Raw genomic sequence first — 14,857 nt, 5'->3', positions numbered from 1 at the left:
TGTGTAGATTGTCTGAATGGTATTAGACATAACAAAGGTTTGTTACAACATTCATGAGTGCTTATAAATAAGTTTTGAGCATTGGAATAAACCCGCGCTTGCTGGAATCACTTCATGGAATCTATCACGAGTGATCGCAAGACTATAATATCATATGGTCTTAAAACCAAGATATATGGTTTATTGGTTGCTGATTGATTATACATTGATAATGCGAAACCGCATCAGTAAAGTGATGTCATAAAACACATTGTTGTGTATAATTGATTAGTGAGTAGTAAATGCATATAAGTCGAAGTTTATCTGTTTCTTTTATTCTTAGAGGGTAAAAGCGATATCAGGGCCCCTCGATGATTTTGATTTGACTTATGTGTCGAGCCCGGTCAGGACTGAATTGATGTGTTCAATTAAGTTCTATGTCAAATGAATCTAAAATCGAGAAACTAGCTGTTTGACAATAAGTATGATTATGTTCCATGAGATTGTCCGCACGATATCTAAAATAGAGGACTGTACGATCCCTTATGTAAAGGACATGTTACTGATAAGATCAGAGTTCGACAGCGTCTTTGAGAGCGACGATTGCTAATCGAGTTTTACTTACATTTGTGGTTACTAGACTTATCCAAGTGGGAGACTGTTGGATTAGTGTTTAAGCCCGTAACCATATTTGGTAAGTTCTTGACCCGGTTGTGCATGGTCCTTTTGGGTTGCCTTCACCAAAGCAACTTGATTGGAGAAATAATAGAGAAAGAGGTTATTATGATTTATTAATTAATTATAGGAATAATATATCAATAGGAGAAATCATAATTGTTTAATTAATATTGGTCAATAATTAATTAAAAATTAATTTTGTGATCAAATGTAATTAATTAAACTGCAGGGGCTGAATTGTAATTATGTGATAGTTGAAAATTAGGGAAATGGATGTCCTATGGGAGAGGTGGACGAATTCAAGGGGATAAGGCCCTTGAAATCGTCTAAGGATAAGGGCTTTCAAGGCTTATCTTATGGTTACTTGGTGGGCAAGCAACTAGATAAGGATAAGGACTGAAACCCTAATCTATACCCTATATAAAGACCCCTAAGCCTAAGGAAATTGGCCACTTGATTCCCTAGGGTTCCTAGAGCCGATTTCTAACCTCTCTCCCCCCTCTCTCTCTCTTGCCTCTCCAATTGCTTGTGGTGTTTGTGAGCCATTAGAGGTACTACACTTATGGTACTTGCTTTCAAGACTAAGAGATTGAAGATTAGTGTTGTTATTGCAATATAACAACAAGAGGTATGTGATCTACTCATCTATACAAATTTCAAAATATATACCTGCTAGATAGGGTTCTTATTGTGTTCATAAAGTTGTGTATCTAATAGAGAAAACATAGATCCAAATCTAGGGTTGCATGCACACATAGGATTGTTTGTACAAAACCCATCATATTCTTGATCAATACTAATTAAATCATATGATTTCATATTAATATATTATAACTTATAATATATTAATAAATCATAAATAACCTCTTCTCAAAAGTCCGTCCTAACAAATTGTCCTGGTGATATGAAACCCAAATGGACCATGCTACTCTCGGGTCAAGTACATACCAATTATAGTTATGGGATTAGACACCTAATCCAATAGTCTCCCACTTAGATAAGTCTAATAACTATTATTGTAAGTATGACTCTAAAATCCCGACTAGCAATCGTAGCTCTTAAAAGATGGTGTCAAACTCTGACCTAGTCAATGATGTGTCCGTTAGACAAGGGATCATATATTCCTCCATTCTAGATATCCCATGGACTGAGACATGGATTATAATCATTCTCTCTATCCATTTGTTGTTTCCCGATTTCCGATTTATGACGACTGATTAATTTAACAAATAAAATTAGTCCAGGCCCGGCCGAGCACTTAGGGTTGTCATCACTAAATAATCGAGGGGCCCACAGATATCGCTTTTATCCCTCTAACGGTAAAAGGAATGGATAAACTTCGACTCATATGCTTGCTCTATTTACTTATCAAATCACACACAACAATATGTTTTATAGCACCAAGTTACTGGTGCTTTTCAAATTATCAATGTGCAACCGACTTGTAGGCTGCAACTCATATCTCTCCGTTTAAAGAATATAAGATATTATTGTCTCGTGATCACTCGTGATAAAATCCATGAAGTGATTCAAATGAGCGTGGGTTTAATCCAATACTCGAATCTTATTCCATAAGCACTCAAGAATACTGCAGCTAAGTCTAAAATATCTTGACAAACTACATACCCATTCATGACAGTCTTGCCTCGATACCTACTTCCAAAGTATGATTGATTGTGGATTGTTTGAATAACCTAGTTATTCGGGAAGTCAAAACATGCAAAGTGAAACACAAGAATAATACTAATCCTATATGGCCCCAAAACTTTTGAGTCATATTGATTACTCATTATTCATTGATAATGTTTCAAATGATCAACTTAATTCTTGAACTAAAACAATAGTTGTCCCATGCTACAAGCATGCACACTATGTTTACCTATGGTCCTTCCTTTGTGGAATAGATCAATTGAAAACATTTCAATGATGCTCATTTCACAATTCCAAATCCTTATGATAAATGTAAGAATACAAGATTCTTTGCCATTTATTGAAATATGTTAGATTCTAAACTTATATGCAATGATCCTCTTGTAATAACTATGCACAAAAGTCACAAAGAATCGGAAACAGACATTACAAAGTATTCCAATGGAACCGAAGTCTCAAATTCAAAGTACATTCCTTTAAACATCCTTTTTGCATTAAGTTTTTTAATCTTACACAGATTTAAAGAATAACTTCCACCGCTGAAAACATTTCCATATTCACATTTTGACTATCACTTCTGAACAAGAGTTGCCTCTTTTCAGAATATGTCAATATGCTCCTTCCAAAGATTTGTACTATACTTCCAACTGTCCATGAGCAACCAATCTTTGGTAAACCTTAGATTTGCCTCGACAATTGCTTAATTATTTTAGTCATATCCAGTTCTAGTCCTTTTCCCTCTTAATGCCCTAGGCATTTGGAAAATTTAGAACGGATAAATATTACAGCACATATAATCGATCCTATTCCTGAAGCATATGAGACACGATTCATGATGTCTCACATAAAGACATGATACTAGACCAGTGTTTTGCTATAATATTTTTTTGTTTTCCATGTTCTCACAATTCGGACTATGAAGAGGGATGTAATCATAATCGAATTTTGAGAACACAATAAACATTTCCATATATAGAATTTCCTTATGTTGAACCATTCTAACATAACATTAATATATATATATATATATATATATATATATATATATATATATATATATATATATATATATACTTGACTAAATTCGATTAAAATCTCTATCTAAGCTTTTAGAATTGGGATGAAGTATAATTTCCTCTCCCTTAATTATAGCAAAACAACTTTTCAAACCCTACAACTTTGCAAATCGAAACTTTTGTTTTCTATAATTAACATTGCTAACTTGCAATACTTAACATAATAATCATGCTCCCACTAACATGATAATTATATCCTTATTAGCATAACACTTGTGCTCCCACTAGCTTTGACATGTATCCAGAAATCAGCTGGACTTCTAGAAATCAATACTTTATTGAATTTCATTACCAAAGTTCAATTTTCTGATACGAGATGCTTCGATAAGACTTTATCTAAGCTTCTTAAACTCATACACCTTTTCTTAGATAGCTCACATGTGTGTCTAAACAATTATGAAGAGGGATGCCGTAATCATAATGTTTAGACCTTTTGCCATTTCTCACAATTCGAACTATGAAGAGGGATGTCGTAATCATAATCGAATTTGAGAAATTCAAATATCACAATTGCTAACTATTCAAAATCTACTTAGTGGAAGCGTTTCCTCACCATCATTTTCATGAATCGGAGAGAAACCTTATAACACTAAGATTTTTATGGTGTAAATGTTCCCATCCATGTGAATTTGTCAAAGCCATAATCACAAGACAAGGTTAGTGACAAATCCAGTCTCATATGGACTGAATTTGTTCAGTCTCAATTTCTCACCACCTGGCAGCATAAGAGCCTACCATTGCTTCCAGGTTGTTATGCAAACAATTGAACACTCATAGAACTCACAAGAATAGTCAACTTTAACTGGAATGGACACAAAACTTAGACAATGTCAACACGATAGGTTACAAAACTCAACTCGTGCGCTGGTGATTAACAATAGGTTTTATTCTTGATTAGTTCTTGAAACTTTTCAAGATCTTTAAGGCTCCCACTGACCTCTTGACATATAAGATTCACTTTGTTAAGGAACATTACTTGACTAAAAAATATTCAAGAGTTAGTGCGGATTCTTATTAAGATAAACACTTCACACATTTGGTCTTACTTGGTCTTTGTTTTATCAAAAACATCACCACTTACTATATGTTTTAAACTTTCTTAACATTATGTCACTCAAGGTTCGATCTTTGAGTGCTATTCTAAGACTCATTTTTGGAGTGACGTATGATTCATCTTTTGATTTAAACATTTTAACAATTCACAATTCCTCTTCTTAGTCAAAAAAATGCACTAAGATGTCCTTAGAGGATCAATTGTGATATGGTTTTTCATAATCATTAAGATGATCATAAAACATGATACTTCAAGTACTCTCCCATCTTTTCAGATTGGAGAAACTTTTATCTTTCTGCCTAATTTGATTATTCTCATTCGTGCTGCCATGCATTGAAACTTTTCCAATGTTTCAGAATTATACTTAAACTTGTAAGCACAACCATATTTACTAAACTTTGGTAAATCATGACGAATAGCCTTATCGTTCTTTGTGGTGGACCTGATTAGCACACAACTAAGTGTACCCGATCTCCTAGTCCTTCACTTGACTCACATATACATGTGAACAAGGAATTAGTCTTAATTTCCCAAAGATGAAAATTCGCATTCATCATACAATACAAGTTGCATGAATCCAAGTTCCTATCCAACTGAAACTTGGGTTATGAGAATCTTTCCTTATTTGGTAAATTATGACACTACCACAAACGAAAAAATCAAATCCATTTTCCAATATTGCTATCAATGGAAACATATAAACAACAATTTTTCGCAAATGTCATTGTAAGGAAACTTAAAATAAAATAAAATAAACTTTTCCTTTATTTAAAAATTTGCGGAAATTTTTTTCCTTACAATTCAATTACAAATAAAAAACATGTTTTTATTTATTCCTAAGCAATCTATCATGACTCTTAAGCAGCAACTCAAAATTCTTATCTTCGAATCATGCGATCGAAATCCATCTTTGCGATTAGATTCAGCATACTCTTATTCTAAGCTTCCTCTCCTTTTTTCCGATTCTACAAAAAAGCGAAATGCGACCTAGTCACGTCATGTAATAAGAATATCCAAATGGGATCTTAATAGAGTTAGATAGTAGACTTGCCTGAAGCAAAGCCAAAGTTTTTGACTTTACCATACTTATGATCTTTCAGGTAAATAGGGCAGCTTCGCAACCAATGCCCCTTCTTTTGGCAAAAGAAACATATGGACTCTTTGGAAATGGTACACGAGACTATCTTAGACTTGGCCTTTCTCTTTACCATTGGGTTAAATGACTTGACCATGGCCGATCCCTTTCCATTGGGAAGATAAAGCTTTTCTGGACTTCTAATGTTACCATTGTCAATGTCCATGGAAGTTTGGGAAGTAGATCTTCCGATCAAATTTGCTTTACCAGTGCTCCAAATCATTGTTGATTCAGCAGCGACAAGCAAATAGGTAAGATCAATAAGGTTCATGTCGTGATCGGTCATCAGGGAGTGACTAAAGAACCCAGTCAACAACCAACTTCCTCGAGGTAAATGACAATTTACCAATTTCCACCATGAAAAACGAAAAAGAATTTTAGGTTTTAAATGAATTGAAATTCCTAGATCATTTGAGATTCATTGAACTATTCCATGGCATGTTTAAATCTCGATTGTGCCCTTCAAGTTTGTGATTGGGATGTCGGGGATCACAAACAAGGAGTGAATAACCATGAAAATTAGCTTGGTACACTTAATGTTACAACCACCTAATCAATGTGCCGGTTAACCACACACGCTCCATTGATCTATGATTAACATCAAGCTACCCTTTGCCTCACATTGTTAGTCCCAGATTAGTGTGCCGGTTAACCACACACGCTCCACTAACGACTTAACAAGGTACAACGTGCAATTTCATGGGTTAGCACCAAATTCACATTTTCCTAAAGTAACTAAGATTGAACATTTAATAAAGTTTAGTTACTTTATATTTATCATTATACTTTTAATGAAGGGAAAATTAATGTCCTGTCCTACCCGTTCGGCTAACGACCATCTACCAGTCAGGGAAGCGATGGGTGAGAGTGGACACTCATTAAACTACCATTTTATAGGCAGTAAACTTATACCCCCTTATAGACCGGCTTCGTGAATGAGGCATACTAACAGTAAGACTGACTTTATTCTTATACATGCATATATATATATATATATATATATATATATATATATATATATATATATATTAAACCTATAATATTATAATAGTATAAGAGTGTATTTTAAACTTTTACAACACTTGATGGTTTAATCCATTAATTAAACTATACTCTTAATTTAATTAAACTTAAACCATGTCATTATGGAATTATTAACTCTCATTTAATTAAGCTCATTAATTAATTTAATAAAGTCCATAAGATTTGAATTTTAACTTTTAAAATTCTAGGGTTTGGAATTAAAGTTTACATAAACGAGACTTTACAAATCCCAAAACTTGAGGGCAAGTTATGAATCTTTTCAAAACTCTTGGATTTTCATAATTTATGAGTTTAATAAAGGTTTTATGAAAAACTTTTCAAGTTCCATAACTTGAGAACAAGTTATGGAAGCCTTTAACACCATTCAATATGACATTTAAGAATGAGACCTTTCTTTTTCTATAACCTATGTATTTAAAAGAAAGACATTTCATTTTCTTAACTTATGAAATTTTTTATGAGTTTCATTAAAACATTTAGATCATAATTTTAATTAACACAATAATCAAATAATTCATCCATGAACTTTTAAACTCATAAGAACAGGATAATTCATATCATCAATCTTCGAGAAATTAGCTTAATCCTATTAACTAATACAAATCTTGAAATTATGACAATTATCTTTTGTTTGGATGAGAATAAACATTACCATAGCACAAAAATCAAATTTTATAAACATAAACACTTTGTGGTAATGATTCTAATCCAAAATAGGCCAAAAAACTCAAAAATCTACACACAGGGTGTCCGACTTGACGAGTGCACTATTCAACTCGATGAGTTGGTTGATTTTGTACATGGACTCGTCGAGTCTGTGTATGGAATTGTCGAGTCCCCTATTCAGCGTCCAGATTTTCAGTTTTTCCAGCTTTGAAAACCAATAAAAACATCAAGTATAATAGAAAACAACCCATGACTTTGATACCACTGTTGGGTTTTGTATACTACAACATCCTATGGTGCACATACAACCCTAAATGCCTTAGATCTATGTTTTCTCTAATTATACATGTAATAGTGTTTCTAAAGCATTAAGCCTATAACTAGCATACAAATGACATAAACAATATGAAATACTAGTTAGGACGACATACCTTTTTATGTAGTTTGAAACCTTGTAGTATTTGGCCTTTAAGAACTTAGCGCCAATAGTGTGGATGCCTCAAATGGAATCACAACACACCATAGACAGAGGATGACATTTGAGAGAGAATACTAGCCACATAAAATCATCCATATGAACTCCAAGAACATAAGTTATGATTTTGGCTATGGAGTAACATATTTATATGTGGAATTCCTAAGGTCATGGGTTAACCATAATCCATACCTATGGGTTTATGATCCATGGTTCATGTGGCCCAACTCTTTATTTATCCATTCCTAAACTTAGTCCAACATGGATCAAAAGCCCAACATATAAATATAAGTAATTTACATAATTAATGCCCATAGATTTAATTAGTCTCTTTTGATCACTAAATTAATTCAAAACTAATTCTTGATCGATACTAATTAAATCATATGATTTCATATTAATATATTATAACTTATAATATATTAATAAATTATAAATAACCTCTTCTCAAAAGTCCACCCTAACAAATTATCCTGATGATATGCAACCCAAATGGACCATGCTACTCTCGGGTCAAGTACATACCAATTATGGTTATAGGCTTAGACACCTAATCCAATAGTAATAACAACCAATTCTTGAAGATCCTTTCTTTTGAGAACAAGTACCACAAGCGTAGTACCTCTAATGAATCACAAACACACTAGCGCAAGAGGATGAATATGAGAGAGAGGAGTCACTTGCTCAAAAATTTGGCTCTTATAGGGTTTCTTGGAGGTGCACGAGTTCAAGAGGCCTATGGGATCTATTTATACTTGAGGCTAGCTAGGGTTTTGCGGTAGAAACCCTAATCCGTTAGCTTAGGGCCTAAGCAAGTCCATGGACTCCCTTACTTTAGGGATTAGACTAAAATCTCTAGAACCTTCTAGGGATTTTCGGCCCTCCCTAATAAAGGTTATCCAATGGCCCAAAACCACAACTATCAAATAATTTCAAAACAACCCTTACACTTTTAATTAGACGACTTTCGTTTATTTGAAACCAAGCTAGCTTACATAGTTCAATACATATCGATTGAACGCAAATGGACAACAAGCTGCGCTGCTAGCCCATTCTGGATGGCAAAACCAATTCTTTTGAAACCAACATTTGTGGATCTAGGAGATATGACATTAGAATGCATGAATCGTTGGACTCTGTTGAGGAGCTCCACCGCCTCTAGTGTGAGAAAACGAAATGTTTCGAATGCAAAAGGTACAAACACATGTTGATTTTCTATACATGCATTCTCGTGCTTTACCACTTTGCACGCAACGGCTTTCAAAGCGGCATTCCCTGCTGTAAAACCCTCGCTCCCCAAACCAATGATATGAGAGACCCTAGTAAGATCCACTCACACATGCTTCCCTCCTATCCATCTAAAGACCAAAATGTCATTCGGTCTAAGTGTGGACCTTCCATCCTGCGAGTCCGTCAAAAAGTTCACTGGCGCTTCTTTCTTCGCAGAAATACTAGCACGCCGACAAGCATCAAAGAGAACATCCCAAACCACATAATGTCTGTACTTGAAACTATGGAGCTCTCTACAATGAACCACATGTTCCCCAAAGGCATCCAAACATGCCTTGCGGCAACCTGGGCATATCTCGTCAATTGGGAATAGGGGAATCATGATTCAGTAACGAAGGATAGTTTGGTACCTCCACAGGAGATATATGTTGGCCAAGACCATCAATAGGGATAGTTAGCAGAAAATCCTGAGCATGAGGTGCCCGTAGACACTCAAAGACTGCTTTCTGTCTAACAGTCATGTCGAACTCGACTTCCATATCTTTGATGATTTTGTTAAAAAGGGCAAACGCCAATGCTTTTTGCTAAAAAGGGCAAACGCCAATGCTTTTTGCTAAAAAGGGCACACGTCAAATTAATTTATGATTAAATACTAATTCATAATATGATTTATAATTAATATATTATTCTTATAATATATTAATAAATCATTTTTATGCACCAATTTATTATTCCAAATAATAAACTCAGACTCTCTCTCCAATAGTCATCTTGTCTAGTAGTCAGTGTGAAGGCAACCCAAAAGGACCATGTTACTATCAAATCAAGTACATACCGATTATAGTTATGGTCTTAGACACCTAATCCAATAGTCTCCCAATTGGATAAGTCTAATAACTATAATTGCAAATATGTCCTCAAAATCTGACTAGCAATCGTAGCTCTCAAAAACCGTTATCGAACTTTAACCTAGTGAGTCGTGTCTCCTTAGATGAGGGATCATATAATCCTCTGTTCTTCAAGATATCACGTGGAAGAAGACATGGAATATAATCATTCTCATTGTCAAACAATTTGTTTCCCGATTTCTGATTTGTATGAAAAAGAACTTAATTTAACACATCAATTCAGTCCTGACCGGGCCCGACACATAAGTCAACACAAAATCATCGAGGGGCCTAAGATATCGCTTTTACCCCTTGGGATAAAAGGAACAGATAAACTTTTGACTTATATGCTTATATTATTTACTCATTAAATCATACACAAAAATACGTTTTTATAACATCAAGTTACTGATGCATTTACGCATTATCAATGCACAAACAACTCGAAAACAACAACTCATATATCTCGGCTTAAGGACTATACGATATTATCGTCTCACAATTACTCGAGATAAATTCCATGAAGTAATTCATATGAGCATAGGTATAATCCAATACTCAAATCCAATTTCAAGAGTAATCATGAACGTTGCAGCAAACATTTGCTATGTCTAAACACTTAGACAATCTAATGCCAATTCATGACAGTCTTACTTCATTACTTACTTCCAAAGTATGATCGACTATGAATTCTTTGAATAATCCAAATTATTCAGGAAGTAAAACATTCAAAAGTGAAACACAAAATAAATAATTAACAAAAGATAGTAAACAATTACTTGTAAATAAATCTCCATTATTTAATCATCAAATGTCAGTTGCATTTATATTGTTACAAGTTTCTAAATATCTATCTAATCACTAAAACCAATATCGTCCTTCAGACCAATGTTCCTCACATCTTGAATGTGCTTAATCCTACTCAGATCCTTTGTGAGGGGATCTGCAGGATTCTCTTCTGACGATACCCTATTGACCACGAGGAGTCCTTCTTTTATACGATGTCTGATGAAGTGATATTTTCTGTTGATATGTCTAGATCTGCCATGATCCCTTGGTTCCTTGGTTAAGATAACCGCTCCTTTATTATCATAGAAAATTTCCATAGGCTCTTTTATGGCTGGCACAACTCCAATGTATCCAATGGAGTTCTTCAACCATATAGCCTCCTTTGATGCTTTGCTCGCAACTATTTACTATGATTCGTACATTGAATCAACCACTGTCTCCTGATTAGAACTTTTCCAAGTTACTGCTCCTTCATTTAGGGTAGACACCCAGCCTGACTGAGAGCGGAAGTTATCTCTGTCAGTCTGAAAGTTGGCGTCACTATACCCTGTGACTCTTAATTCATCACTGCTACCAAGCACAAGGACCATTCCTTTGTTCATTGTAGATACTTAAGAATGTTGTTAACCGCTATCCAATGAGCCTTACCAGGGTTCCCTTAATATCGAATGACCATGCTCAAAGCAAAAGCCACATCAGGACGAGTACATCTCATAACATACATGATCGAGGCAACGACATAATCATATGGCACTCGACTCATTTCCACTATCTCCGCATCGGTACCCGGACTTTGAGTCTTACTCAGTTTGGTATTACTCTGGATAGGTAACTCCCTTTTCTTGGAAATCTCCATGCTAAAATGTTTTAGCACTTTATCCAAGTAAGTAATTTAAATAATTCCAATTAGTCTTCTACTCCTATTCCTCAAAATCCTTATCCCCATAATATAAGCAGCCTCTCCTAGATCCTTCATAGCGAAACACTTTCCAATCAAGGACTTAACCTCCTGCAAGTTTGGAACGTCGTTTCCTATGAGCAGTATTTCATCTACATATAATACTAGAAAGATAACTATACTCCCACTAGCTTTGACATATACACAAGACGCATCCTCACTCCTAGAGAAACCAAACTCTTTGACTTTATCATCGAAGCAAAGATTCCATCTGAGAGATGCTTGCTTCAATCCATAAATGGATTTCTCAAGCTTGCACACTTGATTGGGGTATTTAGCATCCACAAAACCATCTGGTTGACATATGCAAATGTCTTCAGCCAACTTCCCATTAAGGAAAGCGGTTTTGACATCAATTTGCCATATTTCATAATCATGAAACATAACTATGGCTAACATAACCCTAATACACTTGGTATTGGCCACTGGTGAGAAGGTATCATCATAGTCAAAGCCCAGGGTTTGAGTAAAGCCTTTCACAACCAGTCGTGCCTTAAACGTGTGCACCTTTCCATCCATGTCGGTCTTTTTCTTGAAGATCCATTTGCACCCAACTGTCATACGACCTGGAACATTGTCAACCAAGTTCCAAAGTTGATTGTCATACATGGATTGGATCTCGTTGTCCATTGCCTCTTTCCATTTAGTAGACTCAGGGCCCGCCATGGCTTCCTTGTAGTTAGCAGGCTCATCCAAATTATCAATATACTATCACTGATAAACGTATCACCATTTGTAGTAATATGGAAACCATAAAACTTAGGTGTCATTCTAATTCAAGTGGAACGTTTAAGAGGTAATGACTCGTCAATTGGTTCAACATGAATCTATTCCTCAAGTTGAGCGTTAGTGTTAGAGGTTGCTTCACCACTTGACTCTTTAATCTCTTCAAGATCAATTGTCCTCCCACTAGCCTGTTGACATATGAGTTCTATCTCGCAAAAGACTCCCCTTCGTGCTACAAATACCACGTTGTCACTAGGTCTATAGAACAAGTATCCAAAGGAATTATGTGTGTAACCGATGAGAATACACCGCTCACTTCGAGGTTCAAACTTGTCGTGAGTCTCTCATCTAACTAACGCTTCACAACCCCAAACCTTGATATGTGCCAACGAGCGAACCTTCCCTGTCCACATATCGTGAGGTGTTATGGCAACCTTCTTAGTTAGGACTAGATTAAGGATATGGGCGGCAGTCTCTAAGGCATACCCCCGAATGATATTGGAAGCAAAACTTGACTCATCATCCAGCAAACCATGTCCAAAAAGGTTCGATTGTGCCTCTTTGCCACACCATTAAGTTGTGGTGTCCTAGGAGGTGTTAGTTGTGAAACAATTCCACATTCCTTAAGATAGTCGTGAAACTCGATACTAAGATACTCACCACCGACCACCTCTATCAGATCTGAGCTTCTTTATCTTCCTACCCAATTGATTCTCTAATTCTTGCTTAAAATCTTTGAAGTATTCAAAGGTCTCTGACTTATGCTTGATTAAGTAGATATAGCAATATCTGTTATAATCATCAGTAAAAGTCATATAGAAGCGGTTTGCATCCCTTGTGGTGGATCTGAAGGGCCCACACACATCTGTGTGTATGAGATCCAACAATCCCTCACCTATTTCACAAGTACCAGTGAAAGGTGATTTAGTTATCTTTACAAGCAAACAAGACTCGCATGTGTCATCTGACCTTAGGTCAAATGACTCCAACACTCCATCCTTTTGGAGTTGGGCAATATGCTTATTGTTGACATGTCCAAGATGAAAATGCCACAAGCATGCCTTGTCTAAATCATTGGACGAATCAATATGCATTTCATTATTTCCTAAGTTATCTACAACCATCACAATTTCATATACACCATTACAAGGAAATGCTTCCAAATGAAAAGTACCATTATAATAAGCATTTATAGAACCACTTTCATTATTAAATGAATATCTAAATCCTTTGTTTGTACAAACCATGAAAAGAAATAATATTCCTCGTCATTTCTGACGAGTAGCAACAATCATTCAAATCTAAACTTAACCACCACTGACCACTAAAGAATAAACTCCAATCTTGGTAACAGACGACAATTTCCTATTTCCCATTATCAGGTCCATCTTCCCATGCTCTACATCCCTACTTCTTCGTAGTCCCTGCAATTCAGAACAAATGTGAAAACTACATCCTCTATCAAGGACCTAAGAACTAGCATGTGATGAGTTTTTAGATAGAATAGTATAAATACCTGTGAAGGTGGGCTTTATCTTCTTATCATTGATGTCCTACAAGTACTTCGGGAAGCTTCATTTCAAATGCCTCTTATCATGACAATAGAAGCATGTTGCTTCTTTTGGATATGAGGAGGGAGGGGAGAAACCGATTTTATCTTTGGATCCACTAGTAGAAGATCCATCATGAGACTTTCCCTTACAGTTATTTGAGGGAGCTTTCCTCTTTCCCCTTTCCATGTCCAATAGCTAGGACTGGGGTAGCAGTAGGAGTGGATACAACAAATTTTCCTTTTAATCCACTTTCAACAGTTCTTAACAAACCTTGAAGTTTGCTCAAGGTGACTTCCTCCTTGCTTAGATGATAAGTCATCTTGAACTGATCATAGTAGGGAGGCAAAAAGTGCAAGACTATGTCTATAGCCATCTCTTCATCAAAGTTGACATTCAACTTGAGTAATCAATTCACATACCTCTTCTTCCTTTGTAGGTGGGTAGTGATGGACTTTCCATCATTCATTTTGGTTGTTATGAAAGAGGTGAGTATTTCATACCTATATTGACGTGCTCTTTGATGGTACTTTTCCATCAAGTCCTGACACATATCGTAGGGCCAATAGTCCTCATAGAACCGCTGTAGCTCAGGTGTCATAATGGCCACCATAATGCACGACACTTTGGTCGCTTCCTTGCATTTGGTCTTATAATGAACCATTTCTTCGGGAGTAAGATTGGCTTCATATATCTCGATGAGTTCCTTGTCGAGAATATGTTCCCCATCCTCGTAACGTAAGGCCATTATGATGTTTCTGATCCAATCATTGAAATTGGATCCATCAAATATGACCCTCCTACAAATGTTTAGGAGCGAGAGTGGGTTCGAGGAGTTATTGTTGTTGGAGGTTGAGCCAAGAGCGTTGTTTGGGCCAGAAATTTGAAAAAGAAGAAAGATAAGTTTTTGATTAGATAGGAAATCCTTAATATAACACCCAAATGAAATATAAGGCTAAG

Source organism: Lactuca serriola, chromosome 8 (assembly GCF_051521515.1).
Source record: "Lactuca serriola cultivar US96UC23 chromosome 8, Lser_US96UC23_V15, whole genome shotgun sequence".
Lineage (NCBI taxonomy): Eukaryota > Viridiplantae > Streptophyta > Magnoliopsida > Asterales > Asteraceae > Lactuca > Lactuca serriola.
The sequence above is the reverse complement of the archived record's forward strand: the minus strand, read 5'-3'. Positions refer to the sequence as shown.